The sequence below is a fragment of the Arachis hypogaea genome, chromosome 15 (genome assembly GCF_003086295.3).
Source record: "Arachis hypogaea cultivar Tifrunner chromosome 15, arahy.Tifrunner.gnm2.J5K5, whole genome shotgun sequence".
NCBI lineage: Eukaryota > Viridiplantae > Streptophyta > Magnoliopsida > Fabales > Fabaceae > Arachis > Arachis hypogaea.
The window spans coordinates 26902337-26927154 of NC_092050.1; the positions used below are offsets into that span (position 1 = coordinate 26902337).

The 24818-nt window shown below is 37.7% G+C and overlaps 2 non-coding genes across 2 annotated transcripts; both read right to left on the reverse strand.

Moving 5' to 3' along the window:
• Positions 1-8776: 8776 nt before the first annotated feature.
• On the reverse strand, positions 8777-8884 carry LOC112752404 (small nucleolar RNA R71). The gene has a single exon (XR_003176843.1). It is a non-coding gene; the product is annotated as a small nucleolar RNA R71 (small nucleolar RNA).
• Positions 8885-22905: 14021 nt separating this feature from the next.
• Positions 22906-23013, reverse strand: LOC112752691 (small nucleolar RNA R71). Its single transcript, XR_003177115.1, has one exon. It is a non-coding gene; the product is annotated as a small nucleolar RNA R71 (small nucleolar RNA).
• Positions 23014-24818: the final 1805 nt, after the last annotated feature.

Genomic DNA, 24818 nt, shown 5'->3' on the forward strand with positions numbered 1-24818 from the left:
TGGATTCTGCATCATTTACTCATTTCTGTAAACCCTAGGCTACTAGTTTTCTATAAATAGGACCTTTTGCTATTGTATTTGGGCACCTCATGACACTTTACACGTTTCATATTGTATTCTGTATGACATGAGTCTCTAAACCCCATCATTGGGGTGAGGAGCTCTGCTGTGTCTCGATGAATTAATGCAATTACTAATGTTTTCCATTCTATCACGCTTGTTTCTATTCTAAGATATTCACTTGCACTTCAACTTGATGAATGCGATGATCCGTGACACTCATCATTATTCTCACCTATGAACGCGTGCCTGATAACCACCTCCGTTCTATCTGCAATAGCTTGAGTGCATATCTCTTGGGTTTCTAATCTAAGATTAGAACCTTCATGGTATAGGCTAGAATTACTGGCGGCCATTCCTGAGATCCGGAAAGTCTAAACCGTGTTTGTGGTATTCCGAGTAGGATCTGGGAAGGGATGATTGTGACGAGCTTCAAACTCATGAGTGCTAGGCATAGTGACAGACGCAAAAGGATCAATGGATCCTATTCCAACATGAGTGAGAACCGACAGATGATTAGCCGTGCGGTGACAGCGCATTTGGACCATTTTCACTGAGAGGACGGATGGTAGCCATTGACAACGGTGATCTACCAACATACAGCTTGCCATGGAAGGAGCCTTGCGTGCATGAAGAAGAAGAAAGTAGGAAAACATAGATTCAGAAGATAGAGCATCTCCAAAACCTCAACCTGTTCTCCATTACTGTAAAACAAGTATTTATTTCATGTTCTTTTACTTTTTACAATTAAATCTGAGAGTTATTGATATCTTGACTAAGAGTTACAAGATAACCATAGATTGCTTCAAGCCGACAATCTCCGTGGGATCGACCCTTACTCACATAAGGTATTACTTGGACGACCCAGTGCACTTGCTGGTTAGTTGTACAGAATTGTAAAAGTGTGATTGTGATTTCGTGCACCAGTGGCGTTGGCGGCAGTTGACAATGGAAGTGGTGAGAGGAACAGGTCACTGCTGCGGATAGGGAAAGGAGGGAGAGAAGAAAAGAGAAGATAAAGGAGAATTGAGGGAACGAGAGGAGAAGAGTGTTCAACGGTAACAATGGGATTCGCTGATGGTGAACGACGGGTGGCAGTTGGAAATGGATGTTGGGGAAGAATGGAGAGACGTTGGGGAAGAGAAGGAGACATTGAGGATGAAAATGGTGGCTTGTGCGAATGCGTATTAGGGCTTCGTATAAGAGTGGGTGCATTTTGAATTCATGCATACACATCAAGTATGCGTATGCATGACTAGGGCAATTGGGGGTGGTGTGTATGCGAGAAATTGCTACACACGTAAGGTATTGCCATTGCCCCCTTATGTCGTGTACGCATGACTTTCTTGCGTACGCAAAATTGGGAAACTTTATGGAGTGTGCGTACGCATTAGGCATACGTACGCATTAGGCATACGTACGCATGAATGGTGGTTTTTTTTAACCATAAGTGTGTGCACGCACAGCATATGCACAAACCAAGTTTGGTGCTATTTTTGGTGTCATGCGTATGCATCATCCATGCATACGCATGAATTGGTGAACTTTTGGAAATCATGTGTACGCATGATCTGGTGCTCTGCTTTCAAACATTTTTCAACTCCTTACACGAAACCAAGCATTTCACTTAAGCCAAAAGATTACCAAACCTTATTTAAACATGCTAAACTATCAAGAAAATCTAATAAAACTATCTAACAATGGAAATTTAACTTATTCATCAACTATATACACAAGAGAAAATTGAAAGATCATACCATGGTGCGGTGTCTCCCACCTAGCACTTTTAGTTATAGTCCTTAAGTTGGACATTTCGGCGAGCTCCTTGTCATGGCGGCTTATGCTTGAACTCGTCCTTGAACTTCCACCAATGCTTGGATTTCCAATATGCTCCAGAATTCCAAATTAATTGCATCCAACTTTGATGAAGTTGGGAACAAGCTAGGAGCTCTCAAAGTTGATCTTCGTGTATGCCGGGATCCCAAATCTTGTTCCTATACCCGTCTTCTAGTTGATTTTCAAAATTCCTTCCGGGTAATAAACATTCAGAATTCTCACTCAAGCACCCAAACATCTTCCTCAACCCACTCAATTGAGTTATTCGCCAACCATTGAACTTAAACCTTGACGATTTAATCATAATGAACCTAGAATAGTGTTTCCAACCACTAACCATCTCTCTTTTGCTCTTAAATCCACATAGAGCTCTAAGTTGACCATCCATTTCAAGTAAATCATATTCAAGATAATAAAGTTTAGGAATAAGAGTTTTACCCACTTAAATAAAAGGAATGGATGGTGACATAGGAAGAGACGTTTCGAATGATCTTGACAAAGTAATTTCCACTCCCGTCCATCCTTGTTGAAGGACTTCCACCACTTGATAAGCGTCTTCATATTTAGTTTCTTCCTCACCAACTTCTTCTAACTCTTCCTCATTTCTCATGTCATATCTCGGAGGTGGCGTAAAGTCTACGTCAATATCCATTTCAAATTCAATGGAGGAAGCTTCATCAAACTCAAAGAAATTATCAGTTGGTGTGAAAACCTCATCAATTATGGGATTTGTCACTTGCTCAACTTCTTCCAATTCTTTACTATTTATAATATGTCTTGGAGATTGTGTACGGTCCTTCTTAACATCTATCTCAAACCCAAAGGAAGAAGACTCAACAAGATCACCAACGTCACTAGTTAGTGCAGAATCACCTTCAATGATGGGGCTTGCTTCTTGCTCAACTTCTCCCAATTCTTCAACCACTTCTTTAGTTTCAATGCATTCAACCTTCTCCACTTGTTGCAACTTATGCTTCAACTCCTTTTATTTCTCTTGAGGATCCAAGATTTTCTCAACTCCACATGCTTCAATTGAAGTTGGTTCTTCTCTTTTATATGCGGAAGTACTTGAATTGTTGGAAGAGTGTATTGGGGCTAAGTGAGATAGAGATTTGACTAAGGTAGCCATGATATTTTTTTGCCTCTCTTGGATCTCTTCTTGCTCTTGGAAAAACACTTTGAGTACTTCTTTCGTTGAGAGTTATGGAGAAAAAGAGGGTTCATCATGTGGGAGAAGGTCTTCATATATAGAAGGTGGTTCATATTGGTAAGAATGTTGAGGTGATGTGTATGAGGGTAATTGTTCAAGAGGTTCATGGGAGTATTGGTGTTAGAATGGTAATGGTTCTATGTATAATTCATATGGCTCATGTGATTGTTCTTGAGGCACATATGGTTGGTGGTATGGTGGATATGGATTAGGTCCATATGGGAGTGTTTGGTGGTGGAATGGGGCTTGGGAGTATTGTGGTTGAGGATAATATTGAGGATAAATGTCATAGGCTTATGGTGCTAGAGGTTCATTACCGTAGTAAGGTCCACCATATCCATAGGATTGGTATTCACCATGGGGAGGATTGTGCTTATAGTAGTCTGAAGGAGGTTGTTGCCATGAAGATTGTCCATATGCACGTGGCTCCTCCCTCCATTGATTTTCCATCCCATAGTGTGAACCGGCATTGAAGTTACTATTTCCTATAACATAGTCACAGCCATACTCAAAGCCACAAGGAAGAGAATTCATATGAAAAAGAACAAATAAAAACAAAAGATATAAAAAAAAAAAAGAATAGCAAACTCCTAACTGCTAACAAAAATCAAGAAAACAACCAAAAAACAAGTTATTCACATATGCACATATTGACGATAACTAATAAATGACACAAATTTGTAATTCTCCGACAATGGTGCTAAAAACTTGATGAGGGCTAAACGTCGGTTTAGAATTTCTCAAAAAGAATTGCTTCATCGACAGTATAGTTTCAAACCAACAAATGACCCTAATCAAAGTTTAAATTGTTTTTCACGAATGCAAATCAATAAAAACTGAGAGTATTAGATCTCAGGTCGTCTCTCAAAGGAATTGCAGTGAGGTGTGCGTATTATCGATTATGAGAACATGGTGCTTCTTCAGTCTCATTACATCCATTCACTTTATTCACCTCTTCATTCATAACAGAATTCACACTATCATTCACCTCATTCACATTAGCACTCCTCTCATTCTCCCTCTCAACAGACCTTTTCACTTTAGCAGTGGTCTCCTTCACAGTTTCATTAACCTCATTCACTTCACCAAGATCAAAATTTCCCCTCTTATTAATCTCACCAACTTCCTTAATGGTAACATCACCTTCATGCACATTATCACCAGGCATATTGATTTCATACACACTCTCACTGCTACCATCAGAGACCACCTGTTCATCGATGATGTCAGGGTTGGCATCAATAGGGTGGTCAAAATAAAGTTGCACAATGTTATCATTCTTCAGAGTACTTTCACACATTCTCATAACATCAGCATCCCTCCTAAGTAACCTCAACCCATTGGCTAAATCTAGAACGGGTTCCAACCAATAAACTTCATTATATCTAGTTTAACCTAGGTTTAAAAATAAGTCCTTAATAAAAAAAAGGTTACATGTCTCCACATTCACCCTATGTATTTAAGTTACTAAACTTTCATCATATTTGACATTACCCTCCCCATCCTTTTACAAGGAACCTGATGAACGGATAATTTATATGCTTTTTGGCATTATTTTTAGTATGTTTTTAGTAGAATCTAGTTACTTTTAGGGATGTTTTTATTAGTTTTTATGTTAAATTCACATTTCTGGACTTTACTATGAGTTTGTGTGTTTTTCTGTGATTTCAGGTATTTTCTGGTTGAAATTGAGGGACTTGAGCTAAAATCAGATTCAGAGGTTGAAGAAGGACTGCTGATGCTGTTGGATTCTGACCTCCGTGCACTCAAAGTGGATTTTCTGGAGCTACAAAACTCAAAATGGCACGCTTCCAATTGCATTGAAAAGTAGACATCCAAGGCTTTCCAGCAATATATAATAATCCATACTTTGAATAAGGATTGATGACGCAAAAGGGCGTTGAACGCCAGTTCTACACTGCAGTCTGGAGTTAAACGCCAGAAACACGTCACGAACCAGAGTTGAACGCCAAAAATACGTTACAACTTGGCGTTCAACTCCAGAAGAAGCCTCTGCACGTGTAACATTCAAGCTCAGCCCATGCACACACCAAGTGGGCCCCAGAAGTGGATTTATGCATCAATTACTTACTTCTGTAAACCCTAGTAGCTAGTTTAGTATAAATAGGACTTTTTACTATTGTATTTGACATCTTTGGACGTTTAGTTCTTAGATCATGGGGGCTGGCCATTCGGCCATGCCTGGACCTTTCACTTATGTATTTTCAACGGTAGAGTTTCTACACTCCATAGATTAAGGTGTGGAGCTCTGCTGTTCCTCATGAATTAATGCAAAGTACTACTGTTTTTCTATTCAACTCAACTTATTCCGCTTCTAAGATATTCATTCACACTTCAACATGAATGTGATGAACGTGACAATCATCATCATTCCCCCACGAACGCGTGCCTGACAACCACTTCCGTTCCACCTTAGATTGAATGATTATCTCTTGGATCTCTTAATCAGAATCTTCGTGGTATAAGCTAGATTGATGGCGGCATTCATGAGAATCCAGAAAGTCTAAACCTTGTCTGTGGTATTCCGAGTAGGATTCTGGGATTGAATGACTGTGACGAACTTCAAACTCGCGAGTGCTGGGCGTAGTGACAGACGCAAAAGGAGGGTGAATCCTATTCCAGTATGATCGAGAACCTCAGATGATTAGGCGTGCTGTGACAGAGCATTTGGACCATTTTCACAAGAGGATAGGATGCAGCCATTGACCACCGTGATGCCTCCAGATGATTAGCCATGCAGTGACAGCGCATCGGACCATTTTCATAGAGAGGATGAAAATTAGCCATTGACAATGGTGATGTCCTTACATAAAGCCAGCCATGGAAAGGAGTAGGACTGATTGGATGAAGACAGCAGGAAAGCAGAAGTTCAGAGGGACGAAAGCATCTCTATACCTTTATCTGAAATTCTCACCAATGATATACATAAGTATTTCTATCTTTATTTTCTGTCTATTTATTATTTATTTTCGAAAACTCCATAACTATTTTATATCCGCCTGACTGAGATTTACAAGGTGACCATAGCTTGCTTCATACCAACAATCTCTGTGGGATCGACCCTTACTCACGTAAGGTTTTATTACTTGGACGACCCAGTGCACTTGCTGGTTAGTTGTATCGAAGTTGTGAATGAAAAACAATTTATTAAGATGTGCGTACAGAGTTTTTGGCGCCGTTGCCTGAGATCACAATTTCGTGCACCAAGTTTTTGGCACCGTTGCCGGAGATTGTTTGAGTTTGGACAACTGACGGTTCATCGTGTTGCTCAGATTAGGTAATTTTCTTTTTGTTTTATTTTCAAAAATTTTTCAAAAATCTTTCAGAAATTTTTCTTTTGTTTTCGAAAAAAAAATACACAAAAAAAAAATTTTCTTTTCAAAAAAATTTTTATTATGTTCTTCAGAATTTTTAAGAATGAATTCTAGAGTTTCATGAAGCATGTGAAGCCTGGCTGGCTGTAAAGCCATGTCTAAATTTATTTGGGCTGGGGCTTCCAACCCAACATTATCAAGAGCAAGCTAGTTGTTGCTGATCCACCTGCTGCTGTTCCTGATCCACCTGATTTACATGCTAAAGCTTGACTGGCTATTAAGCCATGTCTAACCCTCAGATTGGAGCTTTAGACTAAGAGTACAAGATTCCTGGAATTCATATTAAAAATTTTGGAATCCTTATTTTTCTTTTTCACAAATAATTTTCGAAAAATCCAAAAAAAAAATTAGAAAATCATAAAAATCAAAAATATTTTGTGTTTCTTGTTTGAATCTTGAGTCAGATTTTAAGTTTGGTGTCAATTGCATGTTCATCTTGCATTTTTCGAAAAAAATCATGCATTCATAGTGTTCTTCATGATCTTCAAGTTGTTCTTGGTAAGTCTTCTTGTTTGATCTTGATGTTTTCTTGTTTTGTGTCTTTTCTTGTTTTTCATATGCATTCTTGCATTCATAGAGTCTAAACATGAAAGATTTCTAAGTTTGGTGTCTTGCATGTTTTCTTTGCATATAAAAATTTTCAAAAATAAGTTTTTGATGTTCATCTTGACATTCAAAGTGTTCTTGGTGTTCATCTTGACATTCATAGTGTTCTTGCATTCATCACATGCTTTGATCCAAAATTTTCATGCATTGCATCATTTTTTATGTTTTTCTCTTTCATCATAAAAATTCAAAAAAAAAAAATATTTTTCCTTTTTTCTCTCATAAATTTCGAAAATTTGGATTGACTTTTTCAAAAAATTTTAAAATTCAATTGTTTCTTATGAGTCAAATCAAATTTTTAATTTAAAAATCTTATCTTTTTCAAAATCTTTTTCAAAAATCAAATCTTTTTCATTTTTCTTATTTATTTTCAAAAATTTTAAAAATATTTTTCAAAAATCTTTTTCTTAATTTTATATCATAATTTTCGAAAATATCATCAACAATTAATGTTTTGATTCAAAAATTTCAAGTTTGTTACTTACTTGTTAAGAAAGATTCAAACTTCAAGTTCTAGAATCATATCTTGTGATTTCTTGTGAATCAAGTCATTAATTGTGATTTTAAAAATCAAATCTTTTTCAAAACTAATTTCAATCATATCTTTTCAAAAATATCTTTTTATCTTATCTTTTTCAAAATCATATCTTTTTCAAAAATTTGATTTTAAAATATCTTTTCTAACTTCTTATCTTCTTATCTTTTCAAAATTGATTTTCAAATTTGTTTCAACTAACTAACTAACTTTTTGTTTGCTTCTTATCTTTTTCAAAACTACCTAACTAACCCTCTCTTCTAATTTTCAAAAATATCTCCTCTTTTTAAAAAAATTCTTTTTAATTAACTAATTATTTCAAAATTCAATTTTAATTTATTTCTTCTTTTAATTTTCGAAAATCACTAACCATTTTTCAAAAATAATTTTCGAAAATTCTCTTTCTCTCTCATCTCCTTCTATTTATTTATTCATCTACTAACACTTCTCTTCATCTCACATCTCTGCTCTCCTCACCCTTGTGTTTCTTTCCTTACATTACATTCTTCTCTTCTTCTTTTCTTCTACTCACACAGGGACCTCTATACTGTGGTAAAAAGGATCCCTATTATTATTATTTTTCTGTTCCCTCTTTTTCATATGAGCAGGAGTAAGGACAAGAACATTCTTGTTGAAGCAGACCCTGAACCTGAAAGGACTCTGAAGAGGAAACTAAGAGAAGCTAAATTACAACAATCCAGCAAGCACCTTTCAGAAATTTTCGAACAGGAAGAGGAGATGGCAGCCGAAAATAATAATAATGCAAGGAGGATGCTTGGTGACTTTACTGCACCTAATTCCAATTTACATGGAAGAAGCATCTCAATTCCTACCATTGGAGCAAACAATTTTGAGCTTAAACCTCAATTAGTTTCTCTGATGCAACAAAACTGCAAGTTTCATGGACTTCCATCTGAAGATCCTTTTCAGTTCTTAACTGAGTTCTTGCAGATATGTGATATTGTTAAGACTAATGGAGTAGATCCTGAAGTCTACAGGCTCATGCTTTTCCCTTTTGCTGTAAGAGACAGAGCTAGAGTGTGGTTGGACTCTCAACCCAAAGATAGCCTGAACTCTTGGGATAAGCTGGTCACGGGTTTCTTAGCCAAGTTCTTTCCTCCTCAAAAGCTGAGCAAGCTTAGAGTGGATGTTCAAACCTTCAGACAGAAAGAAGGTGAATCCCTCTATGAAGCTTGGGAGAGATACAAGCAACTGACCAAAAAGTGTCCTTCTGACATGCTTTCAGAATGGACCATTCTGGATATATTCTATGATGGTCTGTCTGAATTAGCTAAGATGTCATTGGATACTTCTGCAGGTGGATCCATTCACCTAAAGAAAACGCCTGCAGAAGCTTAAGAACTCATTGACATGGTTGCTAATAACTAGTTCATGTACACTTCTGAGAGGAATCCTGTAAGTAATGGGGCGCCTCAGAAGAAGGGAGTTCTTGAAATTGATACTCTAAATGCCATATTGGCTCAGAACAAAATATTGACTCAGCAAGTCAATATGATTTCTCAGAGTCTGAATGGAATGCAAGCTGCATCCAACAGTACTCAAGAGGCATCTTCTGAAGAAGAAGCTTATGATCCTAAAAACCCTGCAATAGTAGAGGTGAATTACATGGGTGAACCATATGGAAACACCTATAAACCCTCATGGAGAAATCACCCAAATCTCTCATGGAAGGATCAGAAGCCTCAACAAGGCTTTAATAATGGTGGAAGAAACAGGTTTAACAATAGCAAGCCTTTTCCATCATCCACTCAGCAACAGACAGAGAACTCTGAACAAAATACCTCTAATTTAGCAAACTTAGTCTGAGATCTATCTAAGGCCACTATAAGTTTCATGAATGAAACAAGGTCCTCCATCAAAAATTTGGAGGCACAAGTGGGCCAGCTGAGTAAAAGGATCACTGAAATCCCTCCTAGTACTCTCCCAAGTAATACAGAAGAAAATCCAAAAGGAGAGTGCAAGGCCATTGATATAACCATCATGGCCGAATCCAAAGAGGAAGGGGAGGACGTGAATCCCAAGGAGGAAGACCTCTTGGGACGTCCAGTGATCAATAAGGAGTTTTCCTTTGAGGAATCAAAAGAATCTGAGGCTCATCTAGAGACCATAGAGATTCCATTAAACCTCCTTATGCCATTCATGAGCTCTGATGAGTATTCCTCTTCTGAAGAGAATGAGGATGTTACTAAGGAGCAAGTTACCAAGTACCTTGGTGCAATCATGAAGCTGAATGCCAAATTATTTGGTATTGAGACTTGGGAAGATGAACCTCTCCTATTCACCAATGAACTAAATGCATTGGATCAACTGAGATTGCCTCAGAAGAAACAGGATCCTGGAAAGTTCCTAATACCTTGTACCATAGGCACCATGACTTTTGAGAAGGCTCTATGTGACCTTGGTTCAGGGATAAACCTCATGCCCCTCTCTGTAATAGAGAAACTGGGAATCTTTGGGGTGCAAGCTGCTAAAATCTCATTAGAGATGGCAGACAATTCAAGAAAACAGGCTTATGGACAATTAGAGGACGTGTTAGTAAAGGTTGAAGGCCTTTACATCCCTGCTGACTTCATAGTTCTAGATACTGGGAAGGATGAGGATGAATCCATCATCCTTGGAAGACCCTTCCTAGCCACAGCAAGAGCTGTGATTGATGTTAACAGAGGTGAATTAGTCCTTCAATTGAATGAGGACTCCCTTGTGTTTACAACTCAAGGTCATCCTTCTGTAAACATGGAAAAGAGGCACAGTAAGCTTCTCCCACTGCAGAGTCAACCAGAGCCCCCACAGTCAAACTCTAAGTTTGGTGTTGGGAGGCCACAACCAAACTCTAAGTTTGTTGTTGAACTCCCATATCCAAACTCTAAGTTTGGTGTTGGGGAGTCTCAACAATGCTCTGAACATCTGTGAGGCTCCATGAGAGCCCACTGTCAAGCTACTGACATTAAAGAAGCGCTTGTTGGGAGGCAACCCAATTTTTATTTATCTAATTTTAATTTATTTTTATTGTTATTTCATGTCTTCTTAGGTTCATGATCATGTGGAGTCACAAAATAAATATAAAAATTGAAAACGGAATCAAAAACAGCAGAAGAAAAAATCACACCCTAGAGGAGGATCTTACTGGCGTTTAAACGCCAGTAAGGAGCATCTGTCTGGCGTTCAACGCCAGAACAGAGCATGTTTTTGGCGTTGAACGCCAGAAATAAGCAGCATCCTGGCGTTCAGACACCAGAAATGCACAGTGAGAAAAGCTGGCGCTGAACGCCAGAAACAAGCATCTGGCTGGCGTTCAACGCCAGAAATATGCTGCATCTGGGCGCTGAACGCCCAGAACAAGCATCAATTCAGCATTTAAACGACAGAATTGTATGCAAAGGCATTTTACATGCCTAATGGGTGCAGGGATGTAAATCCTTGACACCTCAGGATCTGTGGACACCACAGGATCATCTCAGGATCTGTGAATCTCACAGGATCCTCACCCACCTCACCCTCTCTCTCTCCATTCATGGTCATCCCTTCTGTTTTCCATTCACCACTCATATCCATACACACATCCCTCCATCTCCTCCATATCTTCTTCTTCTTCTAGTCTTTCTTCTTTTGCTCGAGGGCGAGCAACATTCTAAGTTTGGTGTGGTAAAAGCATAAGCTTTTTGTTTTTCCATTACCATTAATGGCACCTAAGACCGGAGAAACCTCTAGAAAAGGGAAAGGGAAGAAGGCTTCCACCTCCGAGTCATGGGAGATGGAAAGATTCATCTCAAAGGGCCTAGAGCTCAGTGGTAGAACATGTGGCTGCAAATCAAGAGATCCCTGAGATACCTCAGGGGATACATTTTCCCCCACACAATTATTGGGAGCAACTAAGGGTGGAACATCAAGAGCACTCCATCATCCTCTCTGTGAAATTAGAGAAGATCAAAAAGCAATAAGGGAGGAGCAACAAAGACAAGGAAGAGACATAGAAGAGCTCAAGGACATCATTGATTCCTCAAGAAGGAAACGCCACCATCACTAAGGTGGACTCATTCCTTGTTCTTAAATTTTCTGTTTTTCGTTTTAATATGTTAAATGTTTATCTATGTTTGTGTCTTATTACATGATCATTAGTGTCTAAGTGTCTATGCCTTAAAGTAGTGAATATGAATCCATCACCTCTCTTAAATGAAACATATTTTAATTCAAAAGAACAAGAAGTACATGAGTTTCGAATTTATCCTTGAACTTAGTTTAATTATATTGATGTGGAGACAATACTTTTTGTTTTCTGAATGAATGCTTGAACAGTGCATATGTCTTTTGAAATTGTTGTTTAAGAATGTTAACTATGTTGGCTTTTGAAAGAATGATGACAAGGAGACATGTTATTTGATAATCTGAAAAATCATAAAAATGATTCTTGAAACAAGAAAAAACAGCAAAGAACAAAGCTTGCAGAAAAAAGAAAAAAAATAGCGAAAAAAAAGAAGAGAAAAAGCAAGCAGAAAAAGCCAAAAGCTCTTAAAACCAAAAGGCAAGAGCAAAAAGCTAATAACCCTTAAAACCAAAAGGCAAGGGTAAATAAAAAGGATCCCAAGGCTTTGAGCATCAGTGGATAGGAGGGCCTAAAGGAATAAAATCCTGGCCTAAGTGGCTAAACCAAGCTGTCCCTAACCATGTGCTTGTGGCGTGAAGGTGTCAAGTGAAAACTTGAGACTGAGCGGTTAAAGTCAAGGTCCAAAGCAAAAGAAGAGTGTGCTTAAGAACCCTGGACACCTCTAATTGGGGACTTTAGCAAAGCTGAGTCACAATCTGAAAAGGTTCACCCAGTTATGTGTCTGTGGCATTTATGTATCCGGTGGTAATACTGGAAAACAAAGTGCTTAGGGCCACGGCCAAGACTCATAAAATAGCTGTGTTCAAGAATCAACATACTGAACTAGGAGAATCAATAACACTATCTGAACTCTGAAATTCCTATAGATGCTAATCATTCTGAACCTCAATGGATAAAGTGAGATGCCAAAACTATTCAAGAGGCAAAAAGCTACAAGTCCCGCTCATCTGATTGGAGCTATGTTTCATTGATAGTTTGGAATTTATAGTATATTCTCTTCTTTTTATCCTATTTGATTTTCAGTTGCTTGGGGACAAGCAACAATTTAAGTTTGGTGTTGTGATGAGCGGATAATTTATACGCTTTTTGGCATTGTTTTTAGTATGTTTTTAGTAGAATCTAGTTACTTTTAGGGATGTTTTTATTAGTTTTTATGTTAAATTCACATTTCTGGACTTTTCTATGAGTTTTTATCTTTTTCTGTGATTTCAGGTATTTTCTGGCTGAAATTGAGGGACTTGAGCTAAAATCAAATTCAGAGGTTGAAGAAGGACTGTTGATGCTGTTGGATTCTGAACTCCATGCACTCAAAGTGGATTTTCTGGAGCTACAGAACTCAAAATGGCACGCTTTTAATTGCATTGGAAAGTAGACATCCAAGGCTTTCCAGCAATATATAATAGTCCATACTTTGAATAAGGAGTGATGACGAAAAAGGGCGTTGAACGCCAGTTCTACACTGCAGTCTGGAGTTAAACGCCAGAAACACGTCACGAACCAGAGTTGAACGCCAAAAATACGTTACAACTTGGCGTTCAACTCCAGAAGAAGCCTCTGCACGTGTAACATTCAAGCTCAGCCCATGCACACACCAAGTGGGCCCCGGAAGTGGATTTATGCATCAATTACTTACTTCTGTAAACCCTAGTAGCTAGTTTAGTATAAATAGGACTTTTTACTATTGTATTTGACATCTTTGGACGTTTAGTTCTTAGATCATGGGGGCTGGCCATTCGGCCATGCCTGGACCTTTCACTTATGTATTTTCAACGGTAGAGTTTCTACACTCCATAGATTAAGGTGTGGAGCTCTGCTGTTCCTCATGAATTAATGCAAAGTACTACTGTTTTTCTATTCAACTCAACTTATTCCTCTTCTAAGATATTCATTCGCACTTCAACATGAATGTGATGAACGTGACAATCATCATCATTCCCCCACGAACGCGTGCCTGACAACCACTTCCGTTCCACCTTAGATTGAATGATTATCTCTTGGATCTCTTAATCAGAATCTTCGTGGTATAAGCTAGATTGATGGCGGCATTCATGAGAATCCAGAAAGTCTAAACCTTTTCTGTGGTATTCCGAGTAGAATTCTGGGATTGAATGACTGTGACGAACTTCAAACTCGCGAGTGCTGGGCGTAGTGACAGACGCAAAAGGAGGGTGAATCCTATTCCAGTATGATCGAGAACCTCAGATGATTAGGCGTGCTGTGACAGAGCATTTGGACCATTTTCACAAGAGGATAGGATGCAGCCATTGACCACCGTGATGCCTCCAGATGATTAGCCATGCAGTGACAGCGCATCGGACCATTTTCACAGAGAGGATGAAAAGTAGCCATTGACAATGGTGATGTCCTTACATAAAGCCAGCCATGGAAAGGAGTAGGACTGATTGGATGAAGACAGTAGGAAAGCAGAAGTTCAGAGGGACGAAAGCATCTCTATACCTTTATCTGAAATTCTCACCAATGATATACATAAGTATTTCTATCTTTATTTTCTGTCTATTTATTATTTATTTTCTAAAACTCCATAACTATTTTATATCCGCCTGACTGAGATTTACAAGGTGACCATAGCTTGCTTCATACCAACAATCTCCGTGGGATCGACCCTTACTCACATAAGGTTTTATTACTTGGACGACCCAGTGCACTTGCTAGTTAGTTGTATCGAAGTTGTGAATGAAAAACAATTTATTAAGATGTGCGTACAGAATTTTTGGCGCCGTTGCCTGAGATCACAATTTCGTGCACCAAAACCCATGTGATGATACACAAATGAGACAAGACAATCCATCTGAAAATTAGAAAAAGAAATATAGAATGAAAAAATTAGAGGTAAAAGCCTTATTCCTTTTACAATAGAAAAAATAAAAGCTTTAATTCAGGAATGCCTATAGTAACATTACGTGTGCAGTAAACACAACACCAATATGGTGAAATAAGTAAGTGAAACTAATTACTATGAGCAACTAAATCGTTGCTTATTCACAAAGACAAGAAGTGAAACCTACCTTGTCGATGGTGTTGCGATGATGCTCGATGCTCTTTGTAAGACCTTGCACATGAAGATTTCTATTCAATAATGTCTCCCATGTTGATTTGTTACCGTTGGCGCCAAAACCCACTTCAAGAGAAACGTCTCTCCACCTCTATGACCTTTGAGTTTAACTCTCAGTGAAAAATAAAGGGAATTAGAAACACTAAGTATTAACAAGGGTAGCTTAGTAACTCTAGGTATGAAATTAGGTCAAGGTTTGGTGTGATTAGGGGTTTTCCACATGGATTTTGATTTAATTTAAATGTTAATTATAGCTAAGTGATTAGATGAATAACATTGTCAAATCAGCAAAATATATAACACCCTATCACCCTAAGCCTTACCTCTAGCGGTAAAGCAAAGGATGACAAAGTGTCACGACAGTTCTAAAGCTCAAACTATACATATGTATATCCAAGGTAATTTTATAACTAAAAGCCCGATGAAAGGAATATAAGATCAAAATCAAAACAAAAGTAAATCAAAAGAAAAGCTGAATCATCCTCCGCTCTGTCACCACGTCCGTAAACTCACTGAGGTGGGTTGCAACCTGCATCTGAGAAACAACAACATATGGTATGAGAACCGGAGATTCTTACTATGGTAACAGTGCCTAATAGATAAGATATAAGGTTCCGAGAAGTCGAGGCAATCCTAGAACTTCCATATGCATATAATTTCAACTTACATTATATTTTTAAACCATAAAAAGGGTCATTTAACTTAAGGGATGCTACTCTAATAGTCACCGCTGTTCCACAACCTCCACCAACCTATCCTCGATGCGATCTCATCGCCATCGCCTACTGAACCTCCTCAATCCGAGCAAAACACAAGTAATGCAAACAAGTAAAACACAAGAAGAGTTCATATATAACAAGTAATTCATTTAGCAATTAGACATGTTATTCAATTAGGCATAATGCAATTAATCAAAGCAAACAATCACATAGTAAATGCATATGTTGAATGCCTGTCCTATTGGTTGTGATATCACTTGTCAGTTCAACTGCCAACCCGACACATCCTTTCGGATGTCGCCTTTTTACCACGCCCCTGGGATATAGTGCCCGGCTCACTTTGTGCACCCCTGGGATATAGTGCCCAGCTCACTCTCATGTGCACCCCTGGGACATAGTGCCCAGCTCACCCTTTTGGGTTATTAGTTCCCGAGTTCACTCTTATGACAGGAAAGGTTATGTGAGCACAATACTACCTCAGTCCTCACATCTCAACGTAGGCGGGAGACTGCCACAGTCCCTACACTAGTGCCGCAACCTCGAGAAGCGGGATCTAACCACCATCCTTACCAGGTGCATAACGACTTACCAATCATGGTATATCAAAGTATGTTATTCAATTACAACGATCACTGTTCTTGTTCATCAAATTCCTCAACCTCAATCCTTCATCATTTTTTATTCACAGTCAATTCTCAATTTATCCTCAACATAACATGCTACCAACCCACTCTATTTATTCCATCCACCGAACTTCCCAAGTCTAAGTCACCATCTCTAATCTCATAATAGAAAATATCTAATTAAGCCCACTCATTGTGTTCTCCCTTGTCCCAAAGCCTAAAAACTAGCTAGGGGATCCTAAACAAGAATTACAGAGGTTTAGAAAGATAGAAGAGTATTTTAAAACTCAAAAATCACAATTTCAGTAAAACAAGAGTCTCACATACGCATGCCTGTTTTCACGTACACATGCTTTGAAAATTGACATTCTCGCGTACACGACATGCATCCGCATAGATGAGCTTATGGGGCAGAAAAGGTTTTTGCGTACGCACACCATCCGCCGCGTACGCATGGGTGTAAAATGGGCATTTTCACGTATGCATACCAGTGTCGCGTATGCATGAGTACTGATAGAAGCCCAGACTCGCGTACGCATGAGTACTAATAGAAGCCCAGACTCGCGTACGCATGGTACTGCCCGCGTACGCATGCCTTCAAATTTTCAGAAAAAGCTGTTTTACTATAGAATTCAATTTTTTACACTAAACTTCAAACGTGCATTTCTTCGTTAAAAATAATTTTTCATCCGTTCTTCAAACGACATAAAATACACGGACCTAGTTTTCATTCAAAATAAGTTTCACCAAATTTGGGAGTCCAGACACCAAGTTATGGCCCATTAAAGTTCGTCAAAAATAGATTTTTACCAAAACTTGCAAAATCCTCTAGTTTTCAAAACACTCAACCAAAACCAAATCAACCTCAACCAAAATCAATATCAAAAGACTACTACACATTACCAATTACTCCCCAATCATTAGTCAAGCATTCAACACCTAAATCATTCAATTCTCACCTCATCAACTCATTCAACAATTTTCACAATTCAACCTAAATCACATCAATCCTCATCATCATCAATATCTATCATTCAATACTCATCAATAATTCATCATCAATTTATATCATCATAACACACTCCATCATAAATACACTCATTCCATATTCAATCTCTATCCAACATTCCACAATTTCAACAATCATCAACCTCATCACCAAACATAAAAATTCACATACAATTAATCATATATCACACATTCAATCATTTAATCTTATCTTAAGATCTACTAGCCTAAGTTTCACAAAACATTACATATTATCTAGCGAAAACCAAAATCATACTTGGGCCGATTCCCTCCCAAGCACAAAAACACCACCAAAACCTCTTTCTCACAAGCTTTTAAGCTTAGCCACCAAAGTCAACAAGTTCCAACCACAAGTCTCAATTCTAAGCATACAAATTCTTCAATTCAACTCCAATCAACATACATTTTTACTCTAGCACCGTAAAATTCAATAAATCAACACTAGGGTTCATAGAATTAGACAAGTCACAAGGGTTTTTGAATTATCTTACCTTGTCCACTGAATTTTGGGGTGAAACCTACTAATCACCCAAGCTAGAGTATACCTAAACCATTAAAATCAAGAAACTTTCAACACCAAAGAGCCAAATTCAAAATTGACATAGGGAAGAGGAATGGAGCTAGAAATTCAAGTTTCTTACAACTTTGTGGATGGAAATAAAGAGCTCGATGAGAGCTTCGTATGGCCACAAACGACATGCCAATTGGAGCTCCAGAGAGTGAGATATGGTCCAAGGAAGAAGAAGATGAATAGTGTTTTGTGTTCTTCTTCTTCTCTCAATCTCGGTTGAACGCTTCCTCTCAAAGTAATGAAATGAGGTTGAGTTGCCTCTAATTGAGGCTTATATATGTTGGGCTTAGGCCCAACTTGGATCCAATCCAATCGGTTTGCGCTTTTGGTTCGTTTGGTCCAACCTTAGGCCAAAACCTTTAAAATAAATGTCCGGTTTTCTATTCTATATATTTTTCTAAAAATTTCTGCAATTTTTATTTCTTATACGCAGTACTAGACAGGCTTAAGCCGGTACTACCGGCTAAATTATAGGTACGTATTTTTACGCATTTTTTTGCAAAAAATTATATTTTCCCACTCGAAAAATCCGTTGAATCCAAATCTCATCTTTAAATTTTTAAATTAATATTTCTAAATTCTCCAACCTATTCTAAACAATTAAATTATTATTTTATTCTAATTAAACGGCTAAGTTTCAGGTTCTTACAAAACACGGTGGCCACATCAGCAACGTTCTGATCAGAGATGTGCTCCGGCGAGCTCGGAGGCATACTTGTCAAATTTTAAAATCTTTCAAGTGTCATTTTGTCAATAACAAGAGTCAGGTACCATTTTGTCAGTACCAGAATCTTTTGGGTACCGATTTAGTATTTACCTCTATTATATATATAGTCTGTATCGCTTATCGAGATCGCGTGTTAGTCAGCTATAGCGGAATAGGTATAAGTTAGGCAAATAGTACATGACGCATATAAACATGGGAAAGAATAACAATAACATCTATTTGACCGAAGGCTCAGTTTAATACATCATCATAATTCATACAGAAGATATTACCGCTTATTTATATTGCACAAAACTATTTACAGACTCTGGTACCTATATTAACAGGCCCGGCTCTACAAGAGCCACCCTACTCTGAGACCCATTCTAAATACATATATAATATTTACAAGATATACTAGCCCTTTAAAAGTTTATACAAAATGAGGGCAAAGACTACTACTACTAGTAGTCATGGATCGATGATCGCTAAAAGAACATGGAATGCTGTGCTGAAGTAAAGGAGTCACCCTGAACACCAGTGATGTTGCTGCTGTTCACCAGTCTAAATGCTGGGGACTCAATGAAGATCGCACCGGTTCCCATTTGCAGAAGGGGTAAACTAAGGGGTGAGAACCTAAGGTTTTTAGCAGGGTACTATATAGAATTCTGATGAGCGGATAATTTATACGCTTTTTGGCATTGTTTTTACACAGTTTTCAGTATAATTTAATTAGTTTTTAGTATATTTTTATTAGTTTTTAATTAAAATTTACATTTCTGGACTTTACTATGAGTTTGTGTGCTTTTCTATGATTTCAGGTATTTTCTGGCTAAATTGAGGGACTTGAGCAAAATCAGATTCAGAGGTTGAAGAAGGACTGCAGATGCTGTTGGATTCTGACCTCCCTGCACTCAAAGTGGATTTTCTGGAGCTACAAAACTCTAAATGGTGCACTCTCAATTACGTTGGAAAGTAGACATCCAGGGCTTTCCAGCAATATATAATATTCCATACTTTGCCCGAGTTTAGATGACGCAAACTGGCGTTCAACGCCAGTTTCATGCTGCATTCTGGAGTTAAACGCCAGAAACAGATTGCAAAGTGGAGTTAAACGCCAGAAACAGGTTACAAACTGGCGTTCAACTCCAAGAGAAGCCTCTACACGTGTAAAGCCTAATGCTCAGCCCAAGCACACACCAAGTGGGCCCCAGAAGTAGATTTCTGCATCATTTACTCATTTCTGTAAACCCTAGTAACTAGTTTAGTATAAATAGGACTTTTTACTATTGTATTTACATCTTCAGTTTCATCTTTAGATCACGTTTGGGGGCTGGCCTCTCGGCCATGCTTGGACCTTCATCACTTATGTATTTTCAACGGTAGAGTTTCTACACACCATAGATTAAGGTGTGGAGCTCTGCTGTTCCTCATGAATTAATGCAAAGTACTATTGTTTTTCTATTCAATTCAAGCTTATTCCTATTCTAAGATATTCATTCGCACCCAAGAACATGATGAATGTGATGATTATGTGACGCTCATCATCATTCTCACTTATGAATGCGTGCCTGACAAACACTTCCATTCTACATGCAAACAAGCTAGAATGAATATCTCTTAGATATCTAGTACAGAGGACCAAGTCCGAGATATTAGAATCTTCGTGGTATAAGTTAGAACCCATGGACGGCCATTCCTGAGATCTAGAAAGTCTAAACCTTGTCTGTGGTATTCCGAGTAGGATCTGCGAAGGGATGGCTGTGACGAGCTTCAAACTCGCGAGTGCTGGGCGTAGTGACAGACAAAAAAGGATAATAAATCCTATTCCAGTATGATCGAGAACCGACAGATGATTAGCCATGCAGTGACAGCGCATTGGACCATTTTCACAGAGAGGATGGGATGTAGCCATTGACAACGGTGATGCCCTACATAAAGCTTGCCATGGAAAGGAGTAGGAATGATTGGATGAAGACAGCAGAAAAGCAGAGGTTCAAGAGGAACGAAAGCATCTCTATACGCTTATCTGAAATTCTCACCAATGAATTACATAAGTATCTCTATCCCAGTTTATATTTTATTTATGTTTTTATTATCAATTCACCATACCCATTTGAATCCGCCTGACTGAGATTTACAAGGTGACCATAGCTTGCTTCAGGCCGACAATCTCCGTGGGATCGACCCTTACTCACGTAAGGTTTATTACTTGGACGACCCAGTGCACTTGCTGGTTAGTTGTGCGAAGTTGTGATAAAGAGTTGAGATTGCAATTGTGCGTACCAAGTTGTTGGCGCCATTGATGATCACAATTTCGTGCACCAAGTTTTTGGCGCCGTTGACGGGGATTGTTCGAGTTTGGACAACTGACGGTTCATCTTGTTGCTCAGATTAGGTAATTTTATTTTTATTTTAAGCTTTTTATTTCTTATTTTCGAAAATTACAAAAAAAAAAGTTCTTCTTTCTCATTTTTCCAAAATAATTTTCGAAAAATCCAAAAAAAAAATTTATAAAATCATAAAATCAAAAATATTTTTTGTGTTTCTTGTTCGAGTCTAGAGTCAAGTTTTAAGTTTAGTGTCAATTGCATCTTTTTAATTTTCTAAAAAAATTATTTTCGAAAATTTCATGCATTGCATTCTTCATGATCTTCAAGTTGTTCTTGGCCAGTCTTTTTGTTTGATCTTCATATTTTCTTGTTTTGTGTCTTTTCTTGTTTTTCATATGCATTCTTGAAACATTAATGCCTAAAGAATAAAAATTTTTAAGTTTGATGTCTTGCATGTTTTCTTTTCTTGAAAAATTTTCAAAATTAAGTTCTTGGTGTTCATCTTGACATTCAAAGTGTTCTTGGTGTTCATCTTGACATTCATAGTGTTCTTGCATGCATCACATGTTTTGATCCAAAATTTTCATGCATTGAGTCTTTTTGATGTTTTTCTCTTTCATCATTAAAAATTCAAAAAATCAAAAAAATATCTTTCCCTTATTCTATCATAAAATTTTGAAAATTTGGGTTGACTTTTTCAAAAATTTTTCAAAATTAGTTGTTTCTTATGAATCAAATCAAATTTTTATTTTAAAAACTCTATCTTTTTCAAATCTTTTTCAAAAAATCAAATCTTTTTTATTTTTCTTTCATAATTTTCGAAAATTTCAAATTGATTTTCAAAAAAATCTTTTTCTTATTTCTATTTCATATTTTCGAATTTAATACTAACAATTAATGTGATTGATTCAAAAATCTTAAGTTGTTACTTGCCTATTAAGAAAGGTTCAATCTTTAAATTTTAAAATCATATCTTTTAGTTTCTTGTTAGTCAAGTAATCAATTTTAATTTTCAAAATCAAATCTTTTTAAATTTCTTTTTCAAATAATTTTCAAAATAAATTTCAATCACATCTTTTTCAAAATCAATTTCAAAATCTTTTCTAACTTCTTATCTTTTCAAATTTGATTTTCAAATCTTTTTCAATTAACCACTTAACTTTTTGATTGATTCTTATCTTTTTCAAAACTACCTAACTAATTCTCTCTCTCTAATTTTCGAAAATCCCTTCCCTCTTTTTCAAAATTCCCTTTTTTTTAACTAATTGTTTTAATTTTTAATTTAATTTGATTTCAATTTTAATTTTCGAAATTTAACTTTAAATTTTATTTTTTTTATTTAATTAATTTTCAAAATTCCCTCTCTCTCATCTCCTTCTATTTATTTATTCATCTACTAACACTTCTCTTCCACCCAAAATTCGAACCCCATCTTCCTCTCCGTGTTCGAATTTTACCTCTTCTCCTTCTTACATTCTTCTCTTCTTATACTTGCATAAGGAATCTCTATACTGTTACATAGAGGATTCCATATTTTCTTTTCTGTTTTCTTCTTTTTCATATGAGCAGGAACAAGGATAAGAACATTCTTGTTGAGGCTGATCCTGAACCTGAAAGGACTTTGAAAAGGAGGCTAAGGAAAGCTAAAGCACAACTCTCTAGAGAAAATCTAACTGAAAATTTCGAAAAAGAAGGAGACATGGCCGAAAATAATGTAAGGAAGATGCTTGGTGGCTTTACTTCACCTAATTCCAATTTACATGGAAGAAGAATCTCAATCCCTGCCATTGGAGTAAACAATTTTGAGCTGAAACCTCAATTAGTTTCTCTGATGCAACAGAACTGCAAGTTTCATAGACTTCCATCTGAAGATCCTTTTCAGTTCTTAACTGAGTTCTTGCAGATCTGTGATACTATTAAGATCAATGGGATTGATCCAGAGGTCTATAGGCTTATGCTTTTCCCATTTGCTATAAGAGACAGAGCTAGAATACGGTTGGACTCTCAACCTAAAGATAGCCTGAACTCTTGGGATAAGCTGGTCACGGCTTTTTTAGCCAAGTTCTTTCCTCCTCAAAAGCTTAGTAAACTTAGAGTGGATGTTCAAACCTTCAAACAGAAAGAAGGTGAATCTCTCTATGAAGCTTGGGAGAGATACAAGAAACTGACCAAAAAGTGTCCTTCTGACATGCTTTCAGAATGGACCATCCTGGATATATTCTATGATGGTCTATCTAATTATCAAAGATGTCATTGGACCATTCTGCAGGTGGATCCATTCACCTAAAGAAAACGCCTGCAGAAGCTCAAGAACTCATTGACATGGTTGCAAATAACCAGTTCATGTACACTTCTGAAAGGAATCCTGTGAATAATGGGACGCCTATGAGGAAGGAAGTTCTTGAAATTGATACTCTGAATGCCATATTGGCTCAGAATAAAATATTGACTCAGCAAGTCAATATGATCTCTCAGAGTCTGAATGGATTGAAGGAATCATCCAACAGTACTAAAGAGGCATCTTCTGAAGAAGAAGCTTATGATCTTGAGAACCCTGCAATAGCAGAGGTGAATTACATGGGTGAACCCTATGGAAACACCTATAATCCCTCATGGAGGAATCATCCAAATTTCTCATGGAAGGGTCAACAAAAGCCTCAACAAGGCTTTAATAATGGTGGAAGAAACAGGTTTAGCAATAGCAAGCCTTTTCCATCATCCACTCAGCAACAGACAGAGAATTCTGAGCAGAATCCATCTAGCTTAGCAAATATAGTCTCTGACCTATCTAAGGCCACTTTAAGTTTCATGAATGAAACAAGGTCCTCCATTAGAAATTTGGAGGCACAAGTGGACCAGCTGAGTAAAAGAGTCACTGAAACTCCTCCTAGTACTCTCCCAAGCAATACAGAAGAGAATCCAAAAAGAGAGTGCAAGGCCATTGATTTAACCATCATGGCCGAACCTACAAGGGAGGGAGAGGATGTGAATCCCAGTGAGGAAGATCTCCTGGGACGTCCAGTGATCAACAAGGAGTTTCCCTCTGAGGAACCAAAGGAATCTGAGGCTCATCTAGAGACCATAGAGATTCCATTGAACCTCCTTATGCCATTCATGAGCTCTGATGAGTATTCTTCTTCTGAAGAAAATGAAGATGTCACTGAAAAGCAAGTTGCCAAGTACCTTGGTGCAATCATGAAGCTGAATGCCAAATTATTTGGTAATGAGACTTGGGAAGATGAACCTCCCTTGCTCATCAATGAACTGAGTGATCTGGATCAACTGACATTGCCTCAGAAGAAACAGGATCCTGGAAAGTTCTTAATACCTTGTACCATAGGCACCATGACCTTTGAGAAGGCTCTATGTGACCTTGGGTCAGGGATAAACCTCATGCCACTTTCTGTAATGGAGAAACTGGGAATCTTTGATGTGCAAGCTGCCAGAATCTCATAAGAGATGGCAGACAACTCAAGAAAACAGGCTTATAGACAAGTAGAGGACGTGATAGTAAAGGTTAAAGGCCTTTACATCTCTGCTAATTTCATAATCCTAGACACTGGGAAGGATGAGGATGAATCCATCATCCTTGGAAGACCCTTCCTAGCCACAGCAAGAGCTGTGATTGATGTGGACAGAGGAGAATTGATCTTTCAACTGAATGAGGACAACCTTGTGTTTAAAACTCAAAGATCTCCTTCTGTAACCATGGAGAGGAAGCATGAAAAGCTTCTCTCACTGCAGAGTCAACCAAGGCCCCCAAAGTCAAACTCTAAGTTTGGTGTTGGGAGGCCACAACCAAACTCTAAGTTTGGTGTTGAACCCCCACATTCAAACTCTAAGTTTGGTGTTGGGAGGTTCCAACAATGCTCTGAACATCTGTGAGGCTCCATGAGAGCTCACTATCAAGCTATTGACATTAAAGAAGCGTTAATGTTATCTAATTATATTTATTTATTTTCTATTGTTATTTCGTGTTTTATTAGGTTGATGATCATG